Source organism: Mastomys coucha, unplaced genomic scaffold, assembly GCF_008632895.1.
Source record: "Mastomys coucha isolate ucsf_1 unplaced genomic scaffold, UCSF_Mcou_1 pScaffold21, whole genome shotgun sequence".
Taxonomy (NCBI): domain Eukaryota; kingdom Metazoa; phylum Chordata; class Mammalia; order Rodentia; family Muridae; genus Mastomys; species Mastomys coucha.
Window position 1 is genome coordinate 138,771,603 of NW_022196904.1, and position 12,381 is coordinate 138,783,983.

The following is a 12,381-nucleotide window of genomic DNA, read 5'->3' on the forward strand; positions in this document are numbered from 1 at the left end:
CTTATAACCCCTACCCAGTGGAAAATTCCACCCTGCCAATTTGTATGCATAGCATCTGTTCTGATAGAGAACAGAGATAACCAGCAGTTTGCAACAATATTGAAAGAGGTTTCTAACTTACAAAATCACATTATATTCCTATTCAAATCTACCCTATAGGTAAGTGAACTTGAGAATGGCAACCTTAATCCTCTAATACTAATGGAATAACTTTCTGTAATAGCCAGTCAAAGCCAAATACAGTAGCTTGTCTAATGCAGTTAGAGACATCAAACTTGAGTAGTTGGAATGCAGCAGGGACAGCCACAAGGAGACTTTACAGTATTAGGTGAACCAGGGCCAGGGGAGGGAGTGGGGACAAGCATTCTTCTGGAAGGAAGGAACTGAACAGATTCCAAAGGCCTTTAAATATCTAAATGATATATACCTTGTACAATGAGGAATCACTGAAGGGTAGGACACTATCACATATGATTTTTTGTGTGTGTGGGGTTTGGAGACAGGGTCTTACTATGCATCTTCTGAGAGTGTTGGGATCCCAACCATGTGCACTATACCCAATTTTCACACGTTTTCAAAAGAACTCAGATCTCTACTAAATTGGAAATCTCCTGCATAAGTCAGACACCATAGTGTACACCTGTAATTCCAGTGCCAAACAAAACAAAACAATCACTACTTTAACAAGTCAGAATGAAGACAACTTGAAATCTCATTGGATGCTAGAAACTAGAGAAATAATAAAGATAGTGAGCCGGGTGGTGGTGGCGCACGCCTTTAATCCCAGCACTTGGGAGGCAGAGGCAGGTGGATTTCTGAGTTCGAGGCCAGCCCTGTCTACAGAGTGAGTTCCAGGACAGCCAGGACTACGCAGAGAAACCCTGTCTCGAAAAACAAAACAAAAAAAAAATAAAATAAAAAAAATAAAAATAAAAAAGAAAGAGAAGGGGGAAAAATAAAAAGGAAAGGAAGGGAAGAAGAAAAAAACCCCGAAGGACTCAATACCATTAATGAATACAAGGGATAGCATTTGTTCCTTATTCATTTATATTCTGTCTCTTTCGAGGTTTAGAACAAGATCTCACTGTGTATCTCAGGTTAGCCCGGGACTTGGTGTAGTTTGGAAAGCAGTAACCTTCCTGACTCAGCCTCTTAAGTGATGGGATACAGGCACGTGTCACAACCACTGGCTTATACGGTGCTGAGGGCTGAACACAGGGTTTTGTGCATCCTAGCCAAGCATTTTACCAACAGAGCTACTTTCCTAGACCCAATGCCCTTTCACCAGCCCCGAAGACACGCAGGGTACCATCACATATTGCTGTTATCACTCCTTTAACTTGCAGAAGATGACAGCTTCTCAGACTTTTCTGGCTTTATGATCTTGAATGAGTGTGTGTGTATATATGGTGTTCGTATGTGCAAGTTCAAGGTATGCCTGCCCATAGGCAAGGCTATGGGGCCAGAAGCAGATATCAGGTATCTTCCTCTGCTCCCCACTGTTTTTCCTCCAATGAACCCCAGGATCTGCTAGTCTACAAAGCTGCTTCCTCCCAGATGCTGCGATTACAGAAATGTGCATCAAACCCATCTTTTACTTGAATGGTAGGGAATCTGAACTCTAGTCCTTGTGCTTGTACCCAACTGAGTCTCTCCCCAGCTAAACTAGCAGGTTGGCCTTTTAATTTATTTATCTATATAGCTAACATTGACTACTGTAAGTTTCCCAGGCTTGGGTTTGGAGGAGGACCACAAAAAAGAAAAAAGGAAAAAAAAACATAAGGTGCAGGAGGAGGAAGGAAAAGCTGCCATGGATTAGGAGTCAAGGTGATCTTCACAGTTTTGAGGAATACCAATCAATATATTTTTACAGAATGTCTTCCAACTTAGGTCTGACATTTTTTCTTCTGGTTAGACTGAATTGATGGGTTTCAAGCAAGAATACCACAGAGATGAAGAGACATCTTAACCTTGGAAGGATTAGTACTAGTAAGACCTGCAGTGCTGATGAAAGCCTAACTTAGGCTGTTTGCTAAGTTTCTCCAGGACAGTTCTGCTCTCTATCCAAATTGCGAACATGTTAAGTGTGGAGGTTAGACAACTTGCAGGAGTCAGTTGTTTCCACCACATGGGTTCTGGGGACCCAACTAGGACATTGGGTTTGGTATTAAGTACCTTTACCTGCTAAACCAGTGGTTCTCAACCTGTACTTCAAGAACACTCTGGAATTACAATGACTCTTTCATAAGGGTCATTTAAGACCATCCAAAACCACAGGTATTTACATCACAATCCGTAACAGTAGCAGAATTATAGTTAGGAAGTAGCAATGAAAATAATTTTATAGTCAGGGGTCACCACAACTTGAGGAACTGTTTAAAGCATGCTATCACAGCATTAGGAAGGTTGAGAACTACTGTGTTAAGCCATCTTGCCAGTCCAGGTTTTTCTTAAACAATGTATTACTTGTCAGGTGTGGTGGCATTCCTTTAATCTCAACATTCAGGAGGCAGAGAAAGGTGGAACTCCGAGGCCAGCCTAGTCTTCAAAGAATTTTAGGAAAACAAAAGCAAAATACAACCCCCTCAATATGTATGCATATATATAAGTATATATGCATGCATGCATACATACATGTATATAAATGTGTGTATGATATATGTATATATGTAAATAAATTTTTACTTATTTATTGTTGAGGTTTGGTCTTTTATTATCTATTGTAATGCTAAGTGCAGGCCCCTAGGACCTGGTTGTCCCAGAGATGAGAGAGTCTACATGTAGACCATGGCCCTAAGTTATTTCTGATTGGTAAATAAAGATGCCAACAGCCAATAGCTGGGTAGAAGAGACATAGGCAGGGTTTAGGTTTCTTGGGCTTGGGTTCGGAGGAGGAAAAAGAAAGGAAGGAAGGAAGAAAAGAGGAAAGAAAGAGAAAAGAAAAGGAAGGTGCAGGAGGAAGAAGTTGCCATGGATTAGGAGTCAAGAGAATGTAGCCCTGAGGGCTGGCCAATTGGAGTTAAGAGCAGTCCAGATGAAGTTAATAGTAAGGAATAACGTGGGATTATCAATAAGGAAAGTAGATTCTAATAATATAGAGGGTAGGTATCTTCTTAATTGTTGTGCTGCTTAAGGCTTATTGTAAATATAAAGGTTGTGTGTTATTTTTATATGGAAACTAAATGATCTAAGGCAGGGTAGAAACCCCAGGTCTGGATTAGATAATTTCTACAACATATTGACACCTAGTATGGGTGTGGGGATTTGTGTGTGCACGGCTCCTAAGTCAGTTCCTTTGTTCTACTATGTGAGTCCAGGTATGGCTTTGTGGCAAGCACTTTTACTGATCCATTTTGCCGGCCCTAAACTAGCAGGTTGACCTTTTTATTTATTTACCTATAGCTAACACTGACTATTGTATTTTTTGTTTGTTTGATTGGTTGGGTGACTGGACTATTTTTAGTATAAGCTGCTTCAAATCCTAACTATATAGGCAGTATATATGTTTATGTGAAAGAGATCTGAGCCTTAAATTCCTTGATTCTAGCCAGTCTACTAACTTGACTATTGCTAACTTTGTGGCATGGCTTAATTTCTCTGAGCCTATGTCTCCACCTAGGGTGTGTTCTTAACTCACAGATAAACAATACAAGACTTTCTTCTATTGAATATAGCCCCCAAAGGAATAGCCTATGTTCTATTTGTCTTCCGATCTCCCACAGTCCCTTACAAAGAGCCTATTAATGCTCAGCTGTTGAATTATTATATGTGGGCATGACTTAAACCAGTAGGCAAATATTAATGTATCATAATTATTAGCCAACCTGGGTTGGCACACACCTGTAATCCCAGCTGCTTGAGGAGTGAAGGTTTGAGAACAGCCTCTGCCACAAGTGAGTTCAAGAATAGCCTGGGCAACTTGTTAAGACCTTGACTAAAAATAAGATGTACAAAGAGAGGTGGAGATGTAGCTTAGTGGCAGCATCCTTGTTTAGTACTCACTGAGCTCTAGATTCAATTTCCAGTTGGGCAAAGACCACCATCATCAAGTATTTCTACCTTAAATGTGAACCAAACCAATGCCCATTTTTGAAACACTTTGCCATAACAGAACAAAAAGGTTATGTATTAATTTTGCTTAAGAAGTTTTCCATAATACCCTTCTGTGTATCCTGACGAACAAGATGCTAATGATGAATGCCAAGAGCCTACATGTATCCCTCCTGGTTACGTTATGAAGATGTTTTTGCAGGAAGTAGTAGTCAGTTGATTTCAGAAAAGAGTTAAGAATATTCTTTGAAATTAAAACCAAAACCAAAAATGGCCAACAAAAAACTACCATTAAAATGGTACACCTGCTAATGATTAATCTTCTCCGAGTGAAAAATCTTACACAGTAATTAAAGAAGTTCTCTCTGAGCCCAGTGTGGTAGCACATGCCTTTAATCTCAGTACTTGGGAGGCAGAGGCAGGTGTATATCTATGAGCTTGAGGCCAGCCTGGTATACATAGAGAGTTCAGAACAGCCAGGAGTACATAGTGAGGTGGTGGCAGCAGCAGTGGTTCTCCCCAGAGCTGCAATAGGAGAGCCATATGGCTTCCATAAGTCACAGATATACAGTAAAAAGACTCCCATGATGCAATCAGAAGCAAAAGTGTTATAATTTAAGCAGAGTTAGCATGCTCATGTCTTTCAAAACAACTCCAATAAGCCATAATCGAAACAACTGTAGAATTATACTTAATAATTGTTAGGCAATTTTTAAGGCAGCATCCTTTCTTTTCTTCAAACAAGGTCTTAATATATAGCCCCAGCTGGCCTTATACACACAGAAGTCCACCTTAGCCTCCAAGTACTAGGACTAAAGATGTGTGCCACCTCCACTAGCCAGAAAGTTTTCTTAAAAAAACTTTCTATTTACAGTACTGGGGATTGGCTGGGCGGTGGTGGTGCACACCTTTAGTCTCAGCACTTGGGAGGCAGAGACAGGCAGATTTCTGAGTTCGAGGCCAGCCTGGTCTACAGAGTGAGTTCCATGACAGCCGGGGCTACACAGAGAAACTCTGTCTCGAAAAACCAAAAAAAGCAGGGCGGTGGTGGCGCACGCTTTTAATCCCAGCACTTGGGAGGCAGAGGCAGAGGCAGGTGGATTTCTGAGTTCGAGGCCAGCCTGGTCTATAGAGTGAGTTCCAGGGCAGCCAGGACTACACAGAAACCCTGTCTCGAAAAAAACAAACAAACAAACAAAAAGGATTGAACCCACAGCTTAGCACATGCCAGTCATTCTATCCTTTATGTTTTTCAAAAGTCTGTGAAATTTAGAAGGCTAAATTCATCACTAACCCTAAAGCTGAAGACAAAATGCACTTGGTATACACTATTACTGCACACACAGTCACCAACATAAAACTTAGTTAGAGACAAAGTAATTCTGCCAGCAACTAGGAAATGCTCATTCTAGGACTATCACTACTTTAAAGACAAGCGTCTTCCAAGAGAAATAATGCTCAGCTCAAACAAAACTGATAAACTTTAATGATATGTCACTAATTCATTCATTACAAAACTTCACTTAACAAGCGCTTGCAATACTCACCTAAGTAGAACAGGTGACTGGCACATTATGAGGAACAATTTCCTCACAGAAGAATTTAATAAAACAACATTATTCCTGCTATTATTTGCAGACCATCTCTAAAATACTAAAAGGCAAAAAGGGCTCAACACAAAAGCAGTGCAAAAAATAAATGAACAGCAACAAAATAAAAATACTAGAATTCTTAATCTAACCTATGTTAATCACCTGGTGACTTCAAGTTAGGGTTAAGGTACATCTACAAATAAAATCAAGTCGCTGTGCAATGGTGGCTCATGCTTTTAATTCCAGCACTTGGGCAGCAAAGGCAGGTGAATCTGAGGCCAAACTAGTCTAAGGAGCAAGTTCTAGGACAGCCAGGGCTACAAGGAAACCCTGTCTTGAAAAATAAAAAACAAGCCAGGCAGTGGTGGCACACGCCTTTAATCCCAGCACTTGGGAGGCAGAGGCAGGTGGATTTCTAAGTTCGAGGAGGCCAGCCTGGTCTACAGAGTGAGTTCTAGGATAACCCTGCCTTGAAATCCCACTGCTTCTCCCTCAACCCCCTGAAAAGCCAAACATTCAGTGGGTGTTTCTTTTAAACACATCTGCTGTGACAAGCATTTTATAATGCATTATAACTATATTTACTATGGCCAGAGGGTACAAAAAAAATACTTAAAACATACTAATGTTATGCCAAGCCATCTAGAAAACAAGTTGCCCCCCCCTTGCTTTTTTTTTTTTTTGTTTTTGAGATAGGGTTTCTTAATATAGCTTTGGTAGGCTAGAACCTGATATACAGATCAGGTTAACCTAGAACTCACAGAAAATTGTCTATCTCTATCTTCTAAGTGCTGGGATTAACAATGAGCACCACCAAGTCTAGACTTATTAAAACTTTTTTTTTTAAATGGGTAGACGTCTGGAGAGATGGCTCAGCAGTTAAGAAGATAGAGCTTTTGCAGAATACTGGGGTTCAGTTCTCAACACTTATACTGGATGGCTCATGACTACCTGTAATTCTAGTTCTAGGGGGAAATCTGACACCTCTGGCTTGTATATACACATACACATACCTACACACACACACACACACACACACACACACACACACACACACACACACACAAGAAAACTAAAATATGTATTTAAAAGAGTGGCTGGGAATACAGAGCTCATTGGTGGACTGCATGTCCACCATATAGGCCAGATCCTGCATTTACACCTCAGTATTGGTGGAAAGAACACCCCCACCAATTTTCTTTTATTCACCTGTAATTCAATTACTGTTCTATGTGTAATAATTTATAACTGTCAGATGCATCACGTATTGGGTATTGTTAATAACTATTCTGAAGTAGTTTGCTTTCAAGGACACAAAGCAAAAGCATCTAGCTCATACAGCTGATGTGTACGTTAGCCCTTCACATTAATCACTATCATTTGCTAACATTCACTATAGGCTTAGTGTGTGCTTTCTATGTGCTTAATTTTCACACCAACTATTACTATCATTTTTATGAAGTGGAAACTAAGGCACAGAATTTGTATGACAGCAATTATTAAAAAGATAAACCCAGCCGGGCGGTGGTGGTACACGCCTTTAATCCCAGCACTTGGGAGGCAGAGGCAGGCGGATTTCTGAGTTCGAGGCCAGCCTGGTCTACAGAGTGAGTTCCAGGACAGCCAGGCTACACAGAGAATCCCTGTCTCGAAAAACCAAAAAAAAAAAAGATAAACCCAAGCTGGAGGTATGGTTCAGTCGTTAAGAACACTGGTGGCTCTTCAAGAGGGCCTAGGTTCAATAACCAGAACTATCTATAATTCCAGTTTCAAGGGATTAAACACCCTCTACAGACATACATCCAGGTAAAACCCCAATGCACACAAAATAACTATTGAAGAGAGAGAAAGAGAGAAACCCAAAAGGCACAGGCCTTTAATCCCAGCACTCCAGAGGCAGAGGCAGGAGGATCTCTGCAAGTTCAAGGCTGGTCTGATCTACATACATTGTGAGTTCCAGGTCAGCCAATGGTAAACAGTGAAGCCCCCTGTCTTTTTAATTTTTTTTTTTTTTTTTTTAGATTTATGTATTATGTATGCAGTGGCCTGTCTGTATGTATGCCTGCAGGCCAGAAGAAGGCACCAGATCCCATTTCAGATGGTTGTGAGCCACCATATGTTTACTGGGAACTGAACTCAGGACCTCTGGAAAAGCAGCCATTGCCTTTAACCTCTGAGCCATCTTTCTAGCCCCAAGCCCCCTGTCTTAAACTAATAAAATTTAATAAATTAATTAAAAAGGGATAAGCCAGAATTGAAATCAGGTCATTTTTGGCACTCATATGTTTGTTGATAAATGTATGATACTATCAAGGATAATCATGAATGAATATGATATTGACAATATAAATAAGTGGTTAGGATCCTTGTAATTTAAGAGTTAATACAGTAAATCCAAATTACATAGTTAATGTTTGACTGGCTGTTAGAACAAAGCATGAAATGATGCCATGAATAGAACACAGAACTAAGTTTAGAGAGAGAGACAAAAGAAATAGTTACAGCAAAATATTTTTCAATTGCTCATGCTATTGTTTGAGCAAGCATCATGAAGTGAAATGTACCATTACTTTGACATTATGATTTTCATAAAACTAGTTAGTCATTAGCAAATAGTGAAATTTCAATGTTGTAAATATTAAAACCATATTTAAAGTTCAAACACAGTTGCTGGAGAGATAGGTCATCAATTAAGAGTACTGGATGTCTTCCCAGAGGACTGGGTTCTAGTCCTGGCACTTCCATGGTGGTTCATAACTGTCTGTGAGTCCAGTCCCTGACCATCAGCAACCTGATATGTGACATGTAAGGACACTAGACACACATGTGGCATACACTCTCACTCTCTCTCACTCTCTCTCTCTTTCTCTCTCTCTCTCTCCCTCCCTCAAGCAAAACAACCATAAACATAAAATAAAATAAATTCAGACAAAATAGGTACACAGCAATTCTCACTCCATAAAGAACATTACATATTTCTCCCCCCACCCCCATTTTTTAACCTCAACCTCAAATGTCTGCCTCTGAAACTTTCAATCTCCTTCAAAGGAAGAAATCTGGGAAAGCATCCTGGCCCCTCACCTTCAAGTGTACCAAGTTTACGACTGCTTTAGCACCTGGCACACTGGGCTAGAGAGTGCTGTTACTTGTCTCTACCTATAGCCAGGAATCACTCTGTCTAAACTTACTGGACAGGTCAGTCAAAATTGAACCTAGTAAAGAACATGAAGCAAGCTCACAGCAATGTTTGCCATGTTTTTTCTACAACCATATCAACAGCTCATATGACTACTGATTAGCATTTCCATGTAATCAGGACCTGACAACCACAGCAGAATTTTTAGAAACCATTTAAAATGTGTAAAATTTTAGAATAATAAACTACAGCTTATTTTCATCTTGCCAAACCTTTAAGAATCTCCTCTGAGAAGGAAGCATGGGCAGGGCGGTGGTGGCGCACGCCTTTAATCCCAGCACTTGAGAGGCAGAGGCAGGCGGATTTCTGAGTTCGAGGCCAGCCTGGTCTACAGAGTGAGTTCCAGGACAGCCAGGGCTATACAGAGAAACCCTGTCTTGGGGAGGAAAAAAAAAAGGAAGGAAGCATGGAAGAAGGAGCTACAATAAAATGGTGACTTCACTGCAGTATCTTTGTTTTTTGAGACAGGGTTTCTCAGTATAGTTTACTCAGGCTGGTGAGCCTCCTGCCTCAGTGTCAGAAATGCAGAGGTGATAGGTAACACATTCAGGTTCACTGGAATACCTTTATAAAGACTTTTTGTTTTCTGTTGTTGCTTTTTGGAGACAGTGTCTCATTATGAAGCCCTGACTGGTCTGAAACTTTCTCTATAGACCAGGCTGGCCTCTTAGAGATCCATCTGCCTCTGCATCCTGAGTGCTAACGTTGAAGAAGATATATGCCACCACACTCAGCCCTTTTTGAAATGATTTGTTTGTTTGTTTGAGACAGGGTTTCCCTGGCCATCCTGGAACTCACTCTATAACCAGGCTGGACTCGGAGATCTGCCTGGCTCTGCCTCCCCAGTGCTGGCCAACACTGCCCAGCTTTTAAAATAATTTTTTTAGTTTAGAATATAAATTTATTTCACCAAGACATGGTCATATGATTTTTTTTTTTAAAGTGTAAGTGGGAGGCAGAGGGTTGTGCTTATTATGGAGGTCAGAACAACTGTGGGAATCAATTTTCTCCTTATATCATGTGGGTACAAGGGTTCTAATTCAGGTTGTTAGGCTTAACTGCAAGTGTCCTATCCACTTGGCCATCTTGCTAGCCCCATAAGTCAGACTTTTATATTCAAATAGTCACTTGACCAACAAGAATCCACTGGGCTACTGAACTATTACTACTTTCTGATATCAGTTAATTAACAATGAGCAGAGGTTTATGATAGGACATTTAGTATGTATTTCAGGTATTCCTTTTCAGCTTGTAAACCTGATGAGTCCTTCAACAGCAATCTATTGAGTGCTCTGTAGTTACAGACAGACACTGTTTTAAGTGCCAACAGTGGGGCTAGGGATGTTTCTCAGGTTTACCTAGGAGCAAAATGGCCCTAGGTTCCATCTCTAGCACAAGACAAGGAAAAAAAAAAAAAAAAAAAAAAAAAAAAAAAAAACCACAAAAGCCTCACTAAACTAAGAGTCGACAGTGACAGAATGTCTACAGTTGATGTCACAGAAGCAATTCTATACAAAAATTAAGAAAAATGGGTCACACTAGGCAATTTATACTGTTAGGAAAGTGTAACACATCTACTTAGAACATTATTTCAAGATATAAATTTCTCTGTTGGCAAAATGGCTCATTTTAGCATCTTTCCCACTACTATAAAGGGATATTTTAAGCCGGGCGGTGGTGGCGCATGACTTTAATCCCAGCACTTGGGAGGCAGAGGCAGGTGGATTTCTGAGTTCGAGGCCAGCCCTGTCTACAGAGTGAGTTCCAGGACAGCCAAGGCTATACAGAGAAACCCTGTCTCAAAAACCCAAAAAGGGGGTATTTTAAAAGGCAGTGGTGGCACATGCCTTTAATCCCAGCACTCAGAAGGCACAGACAGGTGGATCTGAGTTCCAGACCAGCCAGGACTACAGAGCTAGTTTCAGAACAGCCAGAGCTACACAGGGCTACCTCTTTTTGTTTGTTTTGGTTCTCTCTCTCTCTCTCAAAAAAAATCAATCAAAACAAACAAACAAATGAAACAAAGAGGTATGCTAAAACAACAACAAAACCCCAAGCAAGGTAGCTTGGCATAGTGGCTCACACCTATTATCCCAGGATTTGAGCCGATGAGATAGAAGAAATTTCAAAGCCTGCTAGGATGTAATAAATTCCAGGAGGAAACTATTAAAAAAACACAGAGAAATGGCAATAATAAAACTGTGACAATGTGGCATGTGATTTGAACTAATGATACCAGAAACACAAGCTAAACAAAAATACTTCATGTTAATATATCAGTACTGCTAATGTAAAATTCACAGGGTGGCAGTATATACTTACATTCCTCTGGTGCACCAAGGGAGCTGACCCCTCTATGACAGTGTATTAAAAGAATAAAAATGTTGATAGGTGTGGTGGCATGCACCTGTAGTTCCCATGGAGGCTGAAGCAGAGTCATCTTACATTCAAGGCTAGCCTGGGCTACTTTGTATTAAATTTTTTTTTTCACCATTTGATCACAATCATAGCTAAAATTTTAATTCACTGAGTGCTAGCTAGTTCCTCAATACTTAACGTTTGATCTTCAGCACAAAAGGCCAACTTCTGAAACAGTAGTTTTTACCAGAAATTTGGAAATTAGGACTAGGCCAACCAAACAGTAAGCAGTGAATAAAGCCAAGGGACCATAGGCTGCAAAGTTATAGAAAAGCTACCGTTTATCTGGAGGTTAGCCCAGAATACAAAAATTTGGAAGAGAAATGCTGGTGGTTTAAATAGAACCAGGGCTCCAAATATGCTGCCTCATTCCCTTTATCTGCAGAAAGCTTCCTCCATACCATTTATCCAAATGGCTATTTACCACACTGGAGAATTCTGCAAGGCACCAAAGCTCTCAGACAGGTGGAAGGCCAATATTAGGATACATAAGAGAATATATTTGATGCTAAGATCAGGAATATTGTGTTCACACTTCAAGAGTGTGCTGGAGTCAACAAAGCAATTTCTAAACCTCTTGAAGCCTTTCTTTGACAAACCAGAATCTTTCACTAAAGACTCAGTTCTTTTAAGAACCACCACCTGCCAGTGCTCCATATTTTTCCTCAAGAAGGCATCTGCACTGCAGATCTCTCTGATCTGAGGGGAGCTTGCCAGTCAGCTCCCACCAGCAGGCAGACTTGTATACAAAAGAAACTAAAGGAGGCCGGCAGCGTCCCTCCTAGTCTTTTCACACACAAGGGAGAAGGGGTTTCAACTAGCCCAGGCTTTGTCTGAATTTTCTTTTCCCTGCAGCAAACGTTCCGTTTTGTTAGACTGCTATTGAGACTAGGCCATCGAAAACAAGAAATCATAACATGGTGATGGCTTGGCATGACTGTATTCATTATCTTCTAGAATATAGCAACTGATTGCGTGTCCCCACCCCCACGATGCACCACCGGTGAAGAGCCGGGTGTGTTGCAGATGCAGCCAAGGATCCATCTTGGACTATCAGCAGCTCCCTCCCAAATCTTCCCATGCTATTCTCATCACGCCTCATCTACCTCAGAGTTTCAGGGAAAA

The 12,381-nt window shown here is 40.6% G+C and overlaps 1 protein-coding gene across 3 annotated transcripts in view; it reads right to left on the reverse strand.

Annotated features, from left to right (window-relative positions):
- Window positions 1–12,381, reverse strand: part of Rtn3 (reticulon 3) — a 58,086-nt gene that overhangs the window by 44,747 nt on the left and 958 nt on the right. The window lies entirely within an intron of this gene.